The sequence below is a fragment of the Coenobita brevimanus genome, chromosome 80, assembly GCF_032717465.1.
Source record: "Coenobita brevimanus isolate Jiangsu-jjx chromosome 80, ASM3271746v2, whole genome shotgun sequence".
Lineage (NCBI taxonomy): Eukaryota > Metazoa > Arthropoda > Malacostraca > Decapoda > Coenobitidae > Coenobita > Coenobita brevimanus.
Genome location: NC_137033.1, coordinates 2,851,948 through 2,871,329, shown reverse-complemented (window position 1 = coordinate 2,871,329; position 19,382 = coordinate 2,851,948). Strand labels below are relative to the sequence as shown.

General features: G+C 45.3%; 1 pseudogene; it reads right to left on the bottom strand.

The window, feature by feature from the left end:
* Positions 1 to 4,921: 4,921 nt before the first annotated feature.
* On the bottom strand, positions 4,922 to 9,672 carry LOC145409211 (uncharacterized; annotated as a pseudogene).
* Positions 9,673 to 19,382: the final 9,710 nt, after the last annotated feature.

Sequence of the window (19,382 nt, the reverse complement as noted above, 5' to 3'; positions counted from 1 at the left end):
TTCACAGCTGATACTGTCTCAGGTACTCTCATTCTACTAGAATATGCGGGTGTGTCGACCATACCTGCTTTACTGCACTGCATCTCTACCTCGTTCATTAAGTCTAGTAAGCACATGCCTGGGGTGTACGCGATCGTCTTGGCAATCTTAAGGGTCCTATCAGGTAATTTACACAAGGCAGCTACATAACCAATGATGTCCACGACGAGGTCTGGGGACATCTTTCCATCATCCGTTATCCAATTTGAGTTTTCCAAAGTAACTAACAATGTTCTTTTGATTGTGGAGACATCAGCAGTTATTTCTCTGAGCACATGGTTTGTAGTGTGCTCCCTTACAAGATCTACAATTTTATGTAATTCTGGAATTATACCTGGCAAGAAGTTCATACCTCCACAAAATTTCTTCAAAAATTCAGTTTTAAATTCATCATATGTCCTAGCTTTATGGAGCTTGTTCGATCGCAATAAATTGCTTGCTGGACATCTTTCCTGGCTTATGCAAGATGAAAAAAATAGCAATTTTCTCTTGTTCATATAGTATGTGGCACTTGATGAACATTTGTTTGCACTGACTGACTAATGAAATGACATCAATGCGATCTTTTTCTGTGCCAGAGAATTTTGGGGCAGTTTTATCTTCATGGTACACGAACACATGGGGTGTGGTTGTTAGATCCGTGGTATTTGTTTCTTGATTCATTTTCACTGTTTGCTCTGTTAATTTAACTTGGACTTGTTTATCGTTGTGTGAGGGAATGGTGGAATATATTCGACCGGACTGGTGAACCCTGTTAAGTGTATTGGCATACATGTGCAAGTCAGCGACAAAGTCCTCACTTGCTACATCAGAGGAGGTTTCCCACTCATCATCTGAAACTGCCGTATTTATTTCTTGGTCTTTTATTTGTAGTGAGGTTCGTACAAGGGGTGTGTTGCCTTGGTGCTCTCCTAATTGTGAGTCTGTTGTTGTGGCTAATTGTGTGTCATCTGGTATTAACGTGGGTGGTGGCGAAAATATTCCTGTCGTTAAGATATGGTGTTATGAAATACGCCTTTTGTTTATTTATATCCTAACAAAATAAATGAGTAAATAAGTTGAAATAAATGATAGATAGTGAGTGTATAAGTGTATATATGGAAATAAGTAAAAAAGTTGAATATAGCTAATTTTAGCACTGAGAAGAAATGAGTAAGTATAATTTTACCCACTTGATACAGATCGTAGAGGTGTGTCGATACAAAAGTCGATCTCGGAAGAAAAATGCAGGGTTGATTGAAGATCTCTTGATAATTCTAGTGCTGTGTTGATGGACGATATTACTCAGGAAATTCCATGGCCTGGTGCTTGTGGTGGTTAACAGCTGTCACAAGCAAACCTCAGCATAGAACGTTGAATTTCCAACTCAAGACTGTGGAAATAAATGAGTATGAGTAGGAGCTATGTGAATAATGAGTAATGAGTAGTGGGTGAGAAGTGCCTAGTGTCAGTCACACGTTGCTTGGCGTGGCAAACTCGCATTGTGATGTCATCTCAGCACATGGTGATGTCGGCTTCCCACACTGGTAGCTGTGGTGAATACTGAGTAGCGATGCTTAAGCTGGGTGAAGAAAGGTGAGTAAGTCGCATTATAAATGTGGCTCTGGTGTTTTGCTGCGTGTCTTGACCTCTGTGTCAGCGATGGAGGTAGGCGGGAGAGAGTGGTAGGGGTATGTTTGCTTGTTGCTTTGATGTTTCCTCTCCTTTACTTGCTTTGTTTTTTATTCTTCTTGCTGCTGCTTGAAGTTACGTGAAGATTATAGAGTTGTTTTGTAGACTTGTAGGCTATTTGCACTGTAGGCTGTATTTTGTAGGAATTCACTGTAGAACTGAAGCTAATCTTGTAGAGTGTCGCCTGCTTTTGTAGAAATTCACTGTTGATTTGAAGACGAGGTCCGTACTTTCGCTGCTACCAAATGTCTTAAAGGGACTTTGTAGTTAGTTGTAGTGGAGTTTTGTAAGTAGATAATCTTGGTTTCCTTTTGTCATGCAATGACAGGAGAGGTAAAGATGAGTATGGGACTATTTTTATTTGTCTTGAAAATATTAACAAAGTCTCTCACACACGAGTGAAGTTAAGCAGAGTCCCGCGAGCTACCTCCCTGTCTCACTCTCTCTCTCTCTCTCTCTCTCTCTCTCTCTCTCTCTCTCTCTTCCATGTTGCTAATACCCTTCTCCCTACTACCTGCCTGTTCTATGGCCTGTCTCCTTCTGAGCTCTCTTTCCTAAATTCTGGCGAAACAGGGGTCGTGTCACGTGTGTTACACTGTGGTTGGAAAGTTCCAGAAACCTGTGTGTGAGTATGTGTGTATGTCACTAGGCTTAGTTCCCCTGCTATCTCGCTGACATACTACCTACATCATCTCCTGACATTGCTGCTTCCTAATCTGTCGTCAGCATTTCCTCAGTTAACTTGCAAGATCATTTCCCTTTCCCAGGCTCGCATGGAGCTGTCTATCTATCTATTTATCTATCTATCTATTATGATTTGTAATTATAATATGGACTCATAACACCATGTCATCACAGTCTCTGCCACGAGGCTGCCTGCTCTCCAGCACACACCACTCTCATATACTGCACCTCTAAGCTCATTCCCTCCATCCCATTCTTGGTCTCTCTCTCCTCCTCCTTCCCTCCACCTCATCCACACACACACACACACACACACACACACACACACACACACACACACACTCTCCTAGTCAGTCTCTCATTCTCCATCCTTTCCACATGGCCAAAGCATCTCAAAGTATTTCTCCTAGTGCTTTCTGGCACATCCACATCAACACCATAGCACTCTTATATCTAAAAAACCTGCACTTCCAAAAATAATTCTACATACAATAGGGGTGTGCTGCTATTGCCTGTCATCACACAAACAATGCAAATGTGAAGACCGAGTCTGGATGGTTGTTAGAAAAAATAATAATACATAAGAGATACCTTGTTTGTTTATTAAGACTCCCACAGGCTGGCATGTGTTTTCCTTGGTCACCCAATTGCAGCTGTCAGTGCTGCTTCATCTCCAAAACCGCACACTGGCGTCCTGCTGTCATTTCCCAGGAAAACTGTGGGGCAGCAGCATCTATGGCCTGCAAAGTAAACATGTTACCATTAGACAGTGGCCATAACAACACTTGTGTTTTGTATAGATTTAAATTACCATTAGCCTGTACACTGCAGCTTTGGAGAAAAAAAAATGCCTTGCACTGAGAAAAAGAATAGTTTGACCAAATGATTTTTAGGTCATACTGTCTCAAGGAAAGCAATAAAGTACTGTACAGAGTATGTGAAACAGTTTTCAAAGTTCATGTGTGTTATACATTAATTGCTACACTGCTCTGAAGTTATTCATTTTTCAATATTGTATATTTTTCAACCATTTTGTTGTATCAAATCAGTCTAGACAGAAATAAGCTTTAAAATTAGTGAGCAGTACAGTATTATGATAAACAGTACAGGTACCTGTCAATCCCATTTTACCCTCTTCAAGGTCTTGGGGCCTGAGGCTAGACTACCCTGGTCAGGTACATTAAGGCTAAGTTCTGACCATTATTCCAGCACCACTTCTGGTGACACTGTCAGATACCTGTTGATCATCAACCTGTGCAAGGCCATCACTCTGACTGGGGTGTTTGAGCCACCAGGTAAAAAAGCCGCTACCAGGTACAGTAAACTCTCAATTATCCCACACTGAAATATCCAGCCCAACACAATAGCCGATGCTGCTGGCTTGGCTCTATTATGGGAATATCAGACAAAACAACATCCAGTGCTGAGACAGGACGTAACCGGCTGTTCTATGCAACATCTGGCATTGAGGTGCACCAACCAGCTCATCAGCAGTAACCCACCAGCACCCAGGAAAACCCCAAAGCTTGTAAATCAATGAAAACACTCGCTATGCCCCAGCCAATTAGAATCATTTGTGGGAGCAGCTCACTTGGCACCCCAAGAATACCATCACGCTCTCTTTCTTGCCTGTGGATATTGTGTAGTAAAGACATGTCTGTGCGCATTGCACTTCTGACCAGGCGGTCATGAAACCCTGGGGTAGACTCAGCCCTATAGCTAATAATCACACCCTTATTTAACTAATTCCAATTCTCAATAATGGTGCCAGACATCAATTAATGCATAGAAAGTACCGTACATATTAAAATAATGCAAAGAGAAACATGAAAGATACAAATATTAACTCACCTCAACTTCCTCCACCTGCCAGACCCCTTCCCATAATGCCTCAGTGACGTCACACCTACTTCTTTTGTTTTCATGCCATATTTTATGTAAACTTATTCATGGATATTTTAACATCTTTCGAAATAACATTCAAAGTGTAGGTAAATTTTTACAAGTGGACAATACACCCCCCAGGTAGTGCAATATATTTTTCTGGCAGTTTTTGATGCGATTGGAATGTTTCTGATCTTCATTTTTGTCGGAAATGCCTCATTGTCCCTGTTTTATAAACACTGAATTTTAGTGGACAAGTAGGTGAAAATAAAGCATTTTCCGAAAAAAATGAAGTAAAAAAACAACTGAACTCGCATTAAAAACCACCAGAAAAATATACTGCACCACCCGTAAATGTAATCGAACAGACCAAACCAAACGAAACAGACCCAACGCAACCTCACCGAACACAATAAAACTAACCAGACCTAACCCAACATACCTAACCTATCTTAGGAGAGTATGTAACGTTACCTCACCAAACACACAAAACCAAACCTCACCGAACACAATAAAACTAACCAAACCTAACCCAGCATACCTAACCTATCTTAGGGGAGTATTTAAGGCAACCTGACCAAGCACACTAAACCTAACCAAACTAAAACCAACATACCTAACCTATCCTAGAGGAACGCTTATCCTAGAGATACGATGGTCCAGGACGAGGGTCATCTGGGTCGTCGTCGTCTTCCGGGGGTAGGCCAGTTGGAATAGCGGCAACAGCACCAGGTCGTTCACATGGCTGATCTGACTGTGGGGGGTACAGCGCAGCTGCAGCAATAAGGAAGTGGTGTAGCGTTTGCTCAGGGTTCGTGTGAAGAAACAGATACCTAGAGAAGTACTGTTCAAAATATTCAGTCCGTAGTCCAGGACGCTTAGACCACTCCTTGACATCATGCTTCAGTCTTTCAATGGTCTGTGTACTGATGGTAGGGTCGTCTGGGTCCACAAATGCCTCCTTGTGGTTAATTACGCAATGCGTGTACCCCTCGTCTGCCAACCGTCGATAGGCAGCCCAACCGTCACTGTTAACAATGCTACCTGGCCAAATGAATTTTTTGATAATCGGTACAAGGGTTGCAGCACTCCTGTCAAGTACTTGATTCCTTTTCACCAAAGGCACCAAGAAAAACCTTTTCCCGACCCTTTCAATCCCTCCAAAAAGCCACACGTCCCTTAGGTCTCTCCCACGATCATATATTGCCCTTACAAAAAATATCTCGTCAATCTCGACGACAACGCCAGGTCCTCCGATGGGTGGCTGGTTCTGTAGCCAGGAAAGGGTCACTTCAGAGCAAAAGCTTCGCCAATCCACACTTGTCTTTGATGACCACTTCAAACACGTGATAATAACGTCGTGGTTCCAGAACTTTTGAATCTAGTGGTTTATGAACAGCATAATTTGCCAGGCAGGAAGGTGTGTGTTGTCCAAAAAACTTCCTTTGTAGTCAGACACACAAAACTACACTGGATCCGTTTCTTGGTTTTTCCGTACTTTTTGTACTGACCACAGTACCACTGATGTTTGTCTTTTCTAAATTAACACGGTTCCTGACAATCCAGGCAATAAACTTCGGAAGGTAATACACCGTGTCTTCTAAAAAACTCAATAGCCTCCTCAGGTTCTGAGTGGAAACGCTTAATCACTCGTAAATAATCAATATCACACCCGGGACACACAGCACGTCTTTCTTCTTCAGAGGCCATAGCGAGAAGGATTTGAATTTTCCATCCAGATTGAATCAAAGAGCGGGATTCAAATTTATTGGCAGAATTCCATCACGTGACCTAAAGTAGGCATATGAGTGGGTGATACAGACCTATGAGACGCATGCACAGTCGAAGGGATGAGAAACACGTACAAACGCACTCATTTTTTACCCGGAGTGGCCAAGTGAAGATCCCAGGTAGGGTTTTTTTGGAATTTAAAATAAAATTCATTATCTCTGAAAATATCAATTTCCGAATGGGATAATTGGGGTTCATTGTGATCCTTAGGGACTATACTATACGATAATGGTGCTAAAATTCCAAAACTGCATATTGTCCACTTGTAAAAAAATACCAAAGTGTAATATATCCAAAGTAGTAAGCAAAACTGTTCTAGTTATTGCCGATTTCGTAGTACTTTCCCAGTGACTTAATTTACACATCACAATAGTTTATGTTTCTAATGTTAACGGCTCGCTGCAGTTTAAAAATGAAGACAGAGAAACTGTAATTTTAGGCCAGGTTAGACTAAAAGGTGTAAAACTGCCATCCATCCACCCTGAATGCTAAACTATGACAAATTAACACTGACGTTAGTCACGAAGAAGTGCTGCGGAACTGATGCAGGGCCATATTATTCTGCCACTGAGCAACAGGGAATAGGTTGCCAAAGGATAAAACTCGGCAGGTTAAAATGACGGAACTATAGGTGTAGATTTTTGTCCTCTATGCGGCTTATTTTCTGTGGGTCAGTAGCATCGTCAGCCTACTATGCTTCAACAAGCTGCCAAGGGCACTTCGTGACTAGCACCATAGGCTACTGTGAATATTTCCTATAGTTCAGCATTTATGGTGCACAGGTGGCAAGTTTACGGGCAAAATGAACGGATCTTGAATGTGGCTCGCTGTTGTTTTTGTTTTTGTCTTGGAGGGAACACGGCTTCCTGCCTTTGGTTCCTTCTTTCTTGCACTTAAAAAAAAAAAAAAAAAAAACACGGCATGCAGGGATATCAAGGCTAAGGAAGCTCCCTAACACCTCTTCCTTAGCGATTTATTTTGGGACAGGACTGGTTAGTTTCCTTTTGTACAGTACTTATGCAGAGTATGGCGATGCTGGTAAGGGTTTATGTAACACAGAAGAGGACAGTAAGCTGAATGAACCAAGTCTCTCTCTCTCTCTCTCTCTCTCTCTCTCTCAGTATCAACCCCGTGAATCCTTGGTCTCTCTCTCTCTCTCTCTCTCTCTCTCTCTCTCTGCCATGAAGCACTTAACTGGATGAAGAAAAGTGCGCAACATATGATTAGTGTTAATTCATTCCGTTCTATATCTACCCGTATATCTATCACTCTACCTAACATCAAAGGTCTTAGTACTCGAAAACATTCTCTCTCTCTCTCTCTGTCTCTTAACTGACACAAAGGTAGAAGCACAATAGGGTACATGAGAAATATTAATCTATCCTGTTCTATTTATCTACTTTTCTCTACCTGTATCTGTCTGCCTCTCCTCTCTCTCTCTCTCTCTCATCCTGTTCTATCTATCTTACTCTACCTGTATCTATCTCCCTCTCTCTCTCTCTCTCTCTCTCTCTCTCTCTCTCTCTCTCTCTCTCTCATCCTCTTCTATCTATCTTACTCTTTACCTGTAACTATCTGTCTCTCTCTCTCTCTCTCTCTCTCTCTCTCTCTCTCTGTCTCTGTCTCTGTCTCTCTCTCTCTCTCTCTCTCTCATCCTCTTCTATCTATCTTACTCTTTACCTGTAACTATCTGTCTCTCTCTCTCTCTCTCTCTTTCTCTCTCTCTCTCTCTCTCTCTCTCTCTCTCTCTCTCTCTCTCTCTCTCTCTCTCTCATCCTGTTCTATCTATCTTACTCTTTACCTGTAACTATCTGTCTGTCTGTCTGTCTCTCTCTCTCTCTCTCTCTCTCTCTCTCTCTCTCTCTCATCCTGTTCTATCTATCTTACAATTTACTTGTAACTATCTGCCCCTCTCTCTCTTTCTCTCTCTCTCTCTCTCTCTCTCTCTCTCTCTCTCTCTCTCATCCTGTTCTATCTATCTTTCTCTTTACCTGTAACTATCTGCCTCTCTCTCTCTCTCTCTCTCTCTCTCTCTCTCTCTCTCTCTCTCTCTCTCTCTCACACACACACACACACACACACACACACACACACACACACACACACACCGCTCGCTGGTGCAGTGGTAACGTTCCCGCTTGCCAACTGGTGGGCGGGAGTTCGCGCCTCGCTCAGGTTGCGAAAAGTTTCACTGACGAAGTGGGTGGTTACTGTCCCCCTTGAGCAAGGGGACGGGTGTTTGCGTGTGTGAAGGTCACAGCCTTGCCCTCAGATCGGACTATATGGTGCTTTCAGCTCCCTTCCGGGAGGGTAAAAGCTGATCATCACGACCATCAAGCGATCCTGACCGAACCGGTGAATTACCCACACACACACACACACACACACACACAAACACACATCAACCCGCAACACCATAACCTTAAGTAACCCTAGCCACCAAAACGCCATAAATAAAGCCCTTTCTCTCTCACATCCCCCCGGCTCCACTCCTGCCTAGCCCACCTCCTATTTCGTATTCACAACTACCTCCCTCTTGAGTTTTGGTTTTTAGTTTTAGTTGTTATAATTCTACTCCTACGCCTACCACTCCCTAACTCCTCGTCCTAAGCGATTTACTTCTGAATATGGCTGGTTAATATCCTTCCGTACGTTATTTATGCAGATTATGGCGATATTAGGAGGTATACGATTAACACCTGAATATATGCTAGTCACGAAGAAGTGCTATGGGATGCATGTAGAGCCGTAGGACTGTATTTTTCTGCCACTGAGCTACGTGAAATAAGCTGCAAAAGGACGGAAATCTGGGCCAAGTTAAGGTGAAAGGAGTATTGGTAATACAAGAGTGACGCATATCCGGCATAGCGGCTAAGATCTTTAATTAATAATAATAATAATAATAATAATAATAATAATAACAATAATAATAATAATAATAATAATAATAATTAATAACAATAATAACAATAATAATAATAATAATAATAAATAATAGTGATAATACTAATACTAATAAAATAATAATAATAATAATAATAATAATAATAATAATAACAATAACAACAACAACAATAATAATAATAATAATAATAATAATAATAATAATAACAACAACAACAATAATAATAATAATAATAATAATAATAATAATAATAATAACAACAACAACAACAATAATAATAATAATAATAATAATAATAATAATAATAAAGAATAATTACGAGTGAGCGAAATTATCATAATGAAACCGTGACGCCGTTCTTCTTGAAATTGATTCGCGTTTACGAAGAAGATAAACAGGGGAAGACCGAGGAAGAGCGTAGTGTGAGGTAGTAGAGTGTGAGCTACTGTCTCTCCTCTACCTCTCTCTCCCTAACTCTAAACAGCAGTCGCCTCTCCTAACAGGTAAATCTCTCTCTCTCTCTCTCTCTCTCTCTCTCTCTCTCTCTCTCTCTCAATATTAACGCCATCAATCCGTTTTTTTGTTTGTTTGTATATATTTGCCCCACAACAGTGGTGGTGACAGGGGCAAATATGAGAGCCCGTCAGGGGAAAAAAAAAAAAAAAAAAAAAAAAAAAAGGCAGAAACAGTTCACCCATGACAGCAAGCACGGCAGACAAGGCAGACAAGGCAGACGAGGAGAAGCGACAAGGGTTGGAGAAGACGGTCGTAATGTACACTGCTGAAAAGATCGTAAAAAGAAAACTAGCGCGAGGCGGTGTTGTGCATCAAGGCAGTTTCTATGAAAACAATAGCAGCTACGTCGTCAGGGTGGGTCTGGCTGGTAGTGAGGAGACAGTCGCGGTATTCAGGACGGAAGATTCCTGCGTGAAGGCGGAAAACGACGTCGACTACGTCAGCGAAGTTCTCCTCCACATAGTGCTCTTGTTGTGCGAGCAGCTCGTCATGAGACAGTGATTCGAGGTGGGCAAGAATACTAGCTGTCAAGGGAGGAAGCTGGGCGAGGATGCTCTGTGAATCTAAGGGGGGAGAAGAGGCAGGGGATGGAGAGGCTGGATGTTCGGTCTTCATCGCGACAGGTGGTGCTTGTCTCGACTTCTTCCCCTTCTTCTTATTCATTTTCTTAGGGGCAGGCGTGGTGTCTTCGTCGGCGGTCAAGGCATCAGCAGGAGGTGTAGGTGACTGAGGGGGAGGGGCGTCCGCGTCCTGAATGGAAGGGACGGGAGAGGGGGCCCTCTCCTCCTCAGCTGCTGACGGTGGGTGGTGCGTAGTGGCGGTGGTCTGCTCGTTTGCTGGATCCGTGAGTGGGTTAGGCGCGGTGGCAGAGGAGGCAGTTCTGTTAAGAGGAGCATTAAGCTGCAGCCTTTTTCGCGGTGTTTGGCCGGGATAGAGAGGCTGCAGCGTAGGGGCGCGACGCTCCTGACGAGGGGCAGAACGTGCACCACGGGCGAAGCTCTGCGGGATAGCAAGGTGCGGCAGCCCGTTCTTCTCGAAAATAAGGGGGAGAAGAACGAGCAGTGCCTCCCTGTCACCACCACAGAACGCCTTCGCCGTCGCGATGCACATGGTGACAATCGTTTCCACTTCACCAGAACGACTAGGATCCAGTTTCCAGCGCCTCCAGGACGTGGGGCGCCGCCGTGCATAGGCAGAGCCTTGCACAGCCGCACCCCCCGGCCCGGTGACGTTCCTGGCCACGGGACTCTTCGGCATCTGGTGGAAGTGGAATTCTACTGTCTCACCCTCGCCTAGTGAGCGCCATAGACGCCGTGAAGTGGGAACAGCGATCCCCAGACGGTGCAGAAAAACATCGACGTCAGTGTCCTGGCGCCTGATGAATCCGTACCCCGCCTTCACGTTGTACCACTTCACGACGCCCACGACGGCGTGCGTGCTGCTAGGCTCCTCACTGCCCAAGGAGGCCCCCCTCGACGGGTCGTAGGCAGAGTGAACGGAAGAAGGCATGGCTAGGCAGGAGATGCTACTGCTACCGCTGCTGGACCGGGAATGATCAATCCGTGGTCTCTCCCTCTCTCTCTCTCTCTGTTATTATTATTATTATTATTATTATTATTATTATTATTATTATTATAATTATTATTATTTTACTATAGGGTGGTAAGTGGTCACAACAATCATCCACTCACTTGATGTAGTGCTGCCTACCGTTTTTATTTTTTTTTTACTTCACCTTTATCATTCTGTTTTTCTGTGCCTGTCCTCCTCTCTTCCTATTTCTCCCATCTTTCCTGTCACTTTTTATTACTTTTCTTTCCTTTACAGGTGGCTTTACACTGAGTGACAAGCATAATGGTTTCCCGTAAGCCAGGAAACCATTTGCAACGCTGGGTGGTAATCATATAACCAAACCATAAGTGTTTCCTATGTGTCAACAAGTGAGTTGGTGGAGGGTTAGTGCCCCTCCCCGTAAAACAACTAACTCAAAGTCAAATGGCCACCTCTTACGGGATTAGGGCGTCTGGCAATAGATAGATAGTTAGATATATAGATAGATAGACAGATAGAGAGAGAGACAGATTTTACTGTAACTAGACTATACAGTGTTAAGTCACAGATCAATGTAAATTTCCTAACCCCTTTCAGTGCGAGAGATTTGGGCAGGTGTGTGATGGGGCAGGTGTGTGGTGAGGCAGGTGTGTGGTGAGGTAAGTGTGTGTTTAAGCAGGTGTGTGGTGAGGCAGGTGTGTGGTAAGGCAGGTGTGTGGTGAGACAGTTGTGTGGTGAGGCAGGTGTGTGGTGAGGCAGGTGTGTGGTGAGGAAGGTGTGTGGTGAGGTAGGTGTGTGGTGAGTAGGTGTGTGGTTAGGTAGGTATGTGAGTCAGGTGTGTGGTGAGTCAGGTGTGTGGTGAGGCAGGTGTGTGGTGAGGAAGGTGTGTGGTGAGTAGGTGTGTGGTTAGGTAGGTATGTGAGGCAGGTGTGTGGTGAGGCAGGTGTGTGGTGAGGTAGGTGTGTGTTTAAGCAGGTGTGTGGTAAGGCAGGTGTGTGGTGAGGCAGGTGTGTGGTGAGGAAGGTGTGTGGTGAGGTAGGTGCGTGGTGAGTAGGTGTGTGGTTAGGTAGGTATGTGAGGCAAGTGTGTGGTGAGGCAGGTGTGTGTTTAAGCACGTGTGTGGTGAGGCAGGTGTGTGGTAAGGCAGGTGTGTGGTGAGGCAGGTGTGTGGTGAGGCAGGTGTGTGGTGAGGTAGGTGTGTGATGAGTAGGTGTGTGGTGAGGTAGGTATGTGAGGCAGGTGTGTGGTGAGTCAGGTGTGTGGTGAGGCAGGTGTGTGGTGAGGAAGGTGTGTGATGAGGCAAGTGTGTGGTGAGGCAAGTGTGTGGTGAGGCAGGTGTGTGGTGAGGTAGGTGTGTGTTTAGGCAGGTGTGTGGTGAGGCAGATGTGTGGTGAGGGTGAGCCAGGTGTGTGGTAACGCAGGTGTGTGGTGAGACAGTTGTGTGGTGAGGCAGGTGTGTGGTAAGGCAAGTGTGTGGTGAGGAAGGTGTGTGGTGAGGCAGGTGTGTGGTGAGGCAGGTGTGTGGTGAGGTAGGTGTGTGATGAGTAGGTGTGTGGTGAGGTAGATATGTGAGGCAGGTGTGTGGTGAGGCAGGTGTGTGGTGAGGCACGTGTGTGGTGAGGTAGGTGTGTGGTAAGCCAGGTGTGTAGTGAGGCAGGTGTGTGTTGAGGCAGGTATGTGGTGATGCAGGTGTGTGGTGAGGTTGGTGTGTGGTGAGGTTGCTGTGTAGTGAGGAGGTAGGTGTGTGGTGAGGCAGGTGTGTGGTGAGGCAGGTGTGTGGTGAGACAGGTGTGTGGTGAGGCAGGTGTATGGTGAGTAGGTGTGTGGTGAGGCAGGTGTGTGATGCAGGTGTGAGGTGAGGCAGGTGTGTGGTGAGATAGGGGTGTAGTGAGGTAGGTGTGTGGCGAGGCAGATGTGTGGTGAAGCGGATGTGTAAAGGCAGGTGTGTGGTGAGGCAGGTGTGTGGTGAGGTAGGTGTGGGGTGAGGCAGGTGTGTGGTGAGGCAGGTGTGTGGTGAGGTAGGTGTGTGGTGAGGTAGGTGTGTGGTGAGGCAGATGTGTGGTGAGGCAGGTGTGTGGTGAGGAGGTAAGTGTGTGGTGAGCAGGTGTGTGGTGAGACAGATGTGTGAGGCAGGTGTGTGGTGAGGTAGGTATGTGATGATGCAGGTGTGTGGTGAGACAGGTGTGTGGTGAGGCAGGTAGGTGTGTGATGAGGTGTGTGGTGAGGCAGGTGTGTGGTGAGGGAGGTGTGTGGTGAGGCAGATGTGTCGTGAGGCAGGTGTGTGATAAGGCAGGTGTGTGGTGAGGAGGTAAGTGTGTGGTGAGCAGGTGTGTGGTGAGACAGATGTGTGAGACAGGTGTCTGGTGATGCAGGTGTGTGGTGAGGCAGGTGTGAGGTGAGGCAGGTGTGTGGTGAGGCAGGTGTGTGGTGAAGTAGGTGTGTGGTGAGGCAAGTGTGTGGTGAAGCAGGTGTGTGGTGAGGTAGGTGTGTGGTGATGCAGGTGTGTGGTGAGGCAGGTGTGTGGTGAAGCAGGTGTGTGGTGAGGTAGGTGTGTGGTGAGGCAGGTGTGTGGTGAGGCAGGTGTGTGGTGAGGTAGGTGTGTGGTGAGGTAGGTGTGTGGTGAGGTAGGTGTGGAGTGAGGAGGCAGGTGTGTGGTGAGGAGGCAGGTGTGTGGTGAAGCAGGTGTGTGGTGAGGCAGGTGTGTGGTGATGTAGGTGTGTCGTGAGGTAGGTGTGTGGTGAGGCAGGTGTGTGTGGTAAGGAGGTAAGTGTGTGGTGACAGGTGTGTGGTGAGACAGATGTGTGAGGCAGGTGTGTGGTGATGCAGGTGTGTGATGAGGGAGGTGTGTGGTGAGGCAGGTGTGTAGTGAGGCAGGTGTGTGGTGAGGAGGTAAGTGTGTGGTGAGCAGGTGTGTGGTGAGACAAATGTGTGAGGCAGGTGTGTGGTGATGCAGATGTGTGGTGATGCAGGTGTGTGGTGAGGTAGGTGTGTGGTGAGGCAGGTGTGTGGTGAAGCAGGTGTGTGGTGAGGCAGGTGTGTGGTGAGGTAGGTGTGTGGTGAGGCAGGTGTGTGGTGAGGCAGGTGTGTGGTGAGGTAGGTGTGTGGTGAGGCAGGTGTGTGGTGAGGCAGGTGTGTGGTGAGGCAGGTGTGTGGTGAGGTAGGTGTGTGGTGAGGCAGGTGTGTGGTGAGGCAGGTGTGTGGTGAGGTAGGTGTGTGGTGAGGTAGGTGTATGGTGAGGCAGGTGTTTGGTGAGGCAGGTGTGTGGTGAGGCGTGTGTGTGGTGAGGTAGGTGTGTGGTGAGGTATGTGTGTGGTGAGGCAGGTTTGTGGTGAGGCGTGTGTGTGGTAAGGTAGGTGTGTGGTGAGGTAGGTGTGTGGTGAGGTAGGTGTGTGGTGAGGCAGGTGTGTGCTGAGGCGTGTGTGTGGTGAGGTAGGTGTGTGGTGAGGTAGGTGTGTGGTGAGGCAGGTGTGTGGTGAGACGTGTGTGTGGTGAGGTAGGTGTGTGGTGAGGCAGGTGTGTGGTGAGGCAGGTGTGTGGTGAGGTAGGTGTGTGGTGAGCTAGGTGTGTGGTGAGGCAGGTGTGTGGTGAGGCGTGTGTGTGGTGAGGTAGGTGTTTGGTGAGGTAAGGTAGGTGTGTGGTGAGGCAGGTGTGTGGCAAGGCAGCTGTATAAGACATTTGTCAACAGGTGTAGCAGGGACCATGGTGACGCAGCCTCCTCTCCTTCTCCTCCTCCTCACAGTCTCAGGTAATTCGTATCATACCTTTAGTCACCTGTAATTAACCTCTTCTTACATGTATGCTTCAAAAATAAATCGCAAAGTGGAGTGTCATACGCCTAATTACTTATAGAAAGTTTGTGGTTAGTAGAGTTAGCCTGCATGCCCTATTATAGAACGCAGAGAGAGAGAGAGAGAGAGAGAGAGAGAGAGAGAATACGTCGCCGGATGGAAGAAGTTAAGGAATAGCCACTCAAAGCCCTTTTTCTGTTGAACTGTACGAACTTTACGGTGTGTGTGTGTGTGTGTGTGTGTGTGTGTGTGTGTGTGTGTGTGTGTGTGTGCATAAATTCCCTTGTTCTCTTCAATAGTGTCAAGAGGAAGTGTCACCAAAATTCCTTCTCTCGTCTCCTCCTCTTCCTCTTCCTCTTCCTCCTCCTCCCCCAATCCCTCTCAGTCCAGTTCTCCTTCCTCCTCCCTCACATCCTCCTTTTCCTCTCCCTCCTCCTGCCTTTCCTCTTCTTTCTCTCCCTCTTCCGTTCACTCCACCCCTTCTCCTCTGAGCTCTTCCTTCCCTTTCTTTCCTTCCCCCTCCCTCTCTCCCTCTTCCTCTCCTCTTCTTTCTCCCTCCACTCCACCTACCTCTCCCCTCTCCCCCTCCCCCTCCCCCTTTCCTTCTCTCTCCCATTCCACCTCTCACTTTCTCTCAGCTTCTACCTCTCATACTCCCTTTCCTCTCCCCACCTCTTCCCCAACCCCCACCCCGCCTCCCCTCCCTGTGCTGGGGCTACACATGGACACCGCCCCCTCCACCAACGGCCAGTGGGTGGAGAGAGAGGTGGAGACGCAGAACTCCACCACAGACCTCACTATCTGCCTCCACCTCCAGCTTGCCTTCGTGTTTACATCCGGGGCAGTCATCTTAACACTGGGTGCTGACATAGCCCTGCTGGGTGAGTCTGGCCGAGAGAGAGAGAGAGAGAGAGAGAGAGAGAGAGAGCACAGACGTTAAATAAAAAACACCCAAATTCTTATTCCCGTAGTTAAGGAAGCTCCCTAACACCTTTTTCTAAGCGATTTACTTTGTTTATTACGTCTAACTATCCTCTTCCGTGCACAGATAAAGTACAATCTTCCGTGCACAGATAAAGTACAATCTCTCTCTCTCTCTCTCTCTCTCTCTCTCTCTCTCTCTCTCTCTCTCTCTCTCTCTCTCCGGCCAGTCTTCCTTTGGGACATACCTATATCGTGGTTAAGGAAGCTCCCCAACACCTCATCCTAAGCGATTTATTTTTAGATATGGCTGGTTATTATCCTTTTGTGCTTTATTTATGAAATGGCGGGGGACAGGGTGACATGGAGGCGATTTGTCTGTGGCCACACCTTACGGGAATAAGGCGTCTGGCAATAGATAGATAGATAGATAGACTGTTTATGCAGAGTATGGCGATATTAGAAGGATTTATGTAACACAGAAGCGAAGATGAAGGAGTAATAAACAAAATAAATAGCTTAATAAAAGGTGTTAGGGAGCTTCCTCAACCGACAAGTGCCGACAAAAAACTGATAAAATTATTCGAGCTCTTGTCGGGTAAGGACGCTCCCTAACATATCTTCCTTAGCGATTTATTGTGCGTATTACACCTTACAGTCCTCGCGTGTGTTATATAAATCCTTCCAATATCGCCATACTCTGCATAAATAAAGTACAAAAGGATATTAACCAGCCATATCCAAAAATAAATCGCTTCGGAAAAGGCGCTAGGGAATCTCATGGATAACATATAGATACTTAAAATAGTGAAAGGTGCTAGAGAGGGGCCTTCACGCGGTGGCACTGATTTAACTTGGTGTATCTCCTGCCTGGGTATACACACGTCCCTCACCACCCTCCCTATCCCCTGAAAGGACGATGGCGGAGTCTAGTAATAATAAATGAGGAGAGGGAGAACGATGATGATGATGATGATGATGATGATGATGATGATGATGATGATGATGATGATGAGGAGGAGGAGGAGGAGGAGGAGGAGGAGGAAGTAAAGGACGATGATGATGATGATAGTAATAACAATAATAATAATAATAATAATAATAATAATAATTCATCATCATCATTATTATTATTATTATTATTATAATTATTATTATTATTATTATTATTATTTTTATTATTATTATTATCATCATTATCATTATTATTGTTATTATGGTTTCCTGTAAGCCAAGAAACCATTTACAACGCTGGGTGGTAACCATATAACCAAACCATACATGCTCCCTACGTGTCAGCAACTGGGTTTGTGGAGGGTTAGTGCCCCTCCCTGTAAAACATATAACTCAAAGTCAAATGCCCACCCCTTATGGGATTATGGCGTCTGACAATAAATAAAGAAAATATTATTATAATTATTATTATTGTTATTATTATTATTATTATTATTATTATTATTATCATCATCATCATCATCATCATTATTATTATTATCATTATATTTACCCCTTGGGGGTATTTTTTTTTTTTTTTTCAAGAATACTCCCCCAGTATCCCTGCTTGTCGTAAAAGGCGACTAAAAGGGTTGGCGGAGGGTTAGTGCCCATCCCCGGAAAACAACTAACTAAAAAGACAAACAATAAGCCTCGGACAAGAACTGACCAAACGATGACGACCAAGGACCGGACAAAGGACATGGTAATTGGAACTTGGAATGTAAGGGGAGCGAATGATGAGGTGAAAGAGAGAGAGATTGTCCAGGTGCTTGAGGGTGCGAAAGTGGATGTACTGTATGTGGAATAACTGAAACAAAATGGAGAGGAGAAAGTGTGAGAGAATGGGAGTATGGATGGGGTATATGTGCAGGAGTAGGTGAGAATGAGAGGGCAAAGTAGTATGTATAGTTGTGAGTAAAAGATGGAAGAAGAGCATAAGACAGTATGGATCAGTTGGGTCAAGGACTGTGTGGGTAAAGTTGAAAGTTGGAATACAAATGTGGGCGATTGTGTGTGTGTATGCGCCAACACAAGATCGTGCTAGAAGAGTAAGAGAAGAGTTCTGGACAAATGTAGAAGTGTGCATGGAAAAGTTTGGAAAGAATGAGAGAGTGTTTTTGATTGGTGATATGAATGGTAAAGTTGGGAATGTGAAGGTGGATGGAATAGTTGGTGAGTGGGGTGTGCCTGCTGAGATAGATGAGAATGGGAGTGCGTTAGTGGACATTTGTGCTGGGAGGGGGTTGATGATAGCCAATACCCTCTTCAGGCATAAAATGATCCACAGGTATACATGGCGAGTGATGAAAAGGGTGGGTGGTGAACTGAATGAAAGGAAGGCAATGATTGATTATGTGTGTGTGGATGAAAGGATGCGAAGATGTGTAATGGATGCAAGAGCTCATAGAGGTTGGGGGAGTGGACTTTCTGACCACTACTTGGTGGTGGCTAGAATTAGAATTCAAGTAGGATGGAGGAATAGAAGAAGGGAAAGACGAGAGGAAGGAGTAGTTGCAAGGAGAGTGAAAAGGTTACAAGAGGATGAGAAAAAGGCAGAGTATAAGAGAGAAGTGAAGGAACGATTGGGCAAATATGAATTGGAGCAGATGGGAGACGTGGAAGGTGTGTGTAGGATATTTACAGAAGAAATATGTGCAGCATGTGATGTGGTGTGTGGAAGGAAGAGAAGACGGAGGGGGGTGCAAGGAACAGTGTGGTGGACTGAAGAGGTGAGACAGGCTGTGGCACAAAAGAAGAAAGCATACAATGAATGGATGAGAAATAGGGGCGTGGAAGAAGTTGAGAGGCGGAAGAGAGAGTTATATGTAGAAAGAAAGAGAGAGGTGAAAAGATTAGTAAGAGAGAGTAAGAAGAGAGTGGATGAGGAATTTGGATGGAATTTGAGTGTAAAGTGGAGGGACTGTAAGAAAATGTTCTGGAAAGAGGTGAAAAGAGTAAGACAGGGTGGAAGTGAAGTTAGCAGGGGAGTGAAAGATAAAAATGGTAGATTACTAGTGGAGAAGGGAGAAAAAGTGAGCAGATGGAGAGAACACATTAAGGAATTGTTGAACATAGAGGATGGAAGTAATGTGAGTATAATTGGCTGGGGAATGGCTGGGAGAAGGAGGGAGGTGAGAAGACAGGAAGAAATCAGTAGGATAGAAGTTGTGGAAGCAATGAAGAAAAATCGGGGAAAGCCCCAGGAATTGATGAAGTGTGTGATGCAATGCTGAAGCATGGGGGAGAGATAGTAGTAGAATGGATGTGGAAGATGTGCAGATTGGCCTGGGAGGAAGGTAGAGTCCCGGAGGATTGGAAGTCAGGTATTAGTATTCCCTTGTACAAAGGAAAAAGGGAAAAAGAAGTGTGTGGTAATCATAGGGGCATTTGTCTTCTTAGTATAATAGGAAAAGTGTATGGTAGGATACTTATTGACAGAGTTAGAGAAAGAACAGAAAAATTAGTTGGAGAAGAACAGGGAGGCTTTAGGAAGGGAAGATGTTGTGTAGATCAGATATTCATTCTTAGGTCTTTAGTTGAAAAGTTTCTAGAGAAGGGAAAGAAGGTGTATGTGGCTTTCATGGATTTGGAGAAAGCATATGACAGGGTGGATAGACAAGGATTGTGGAAAGTGT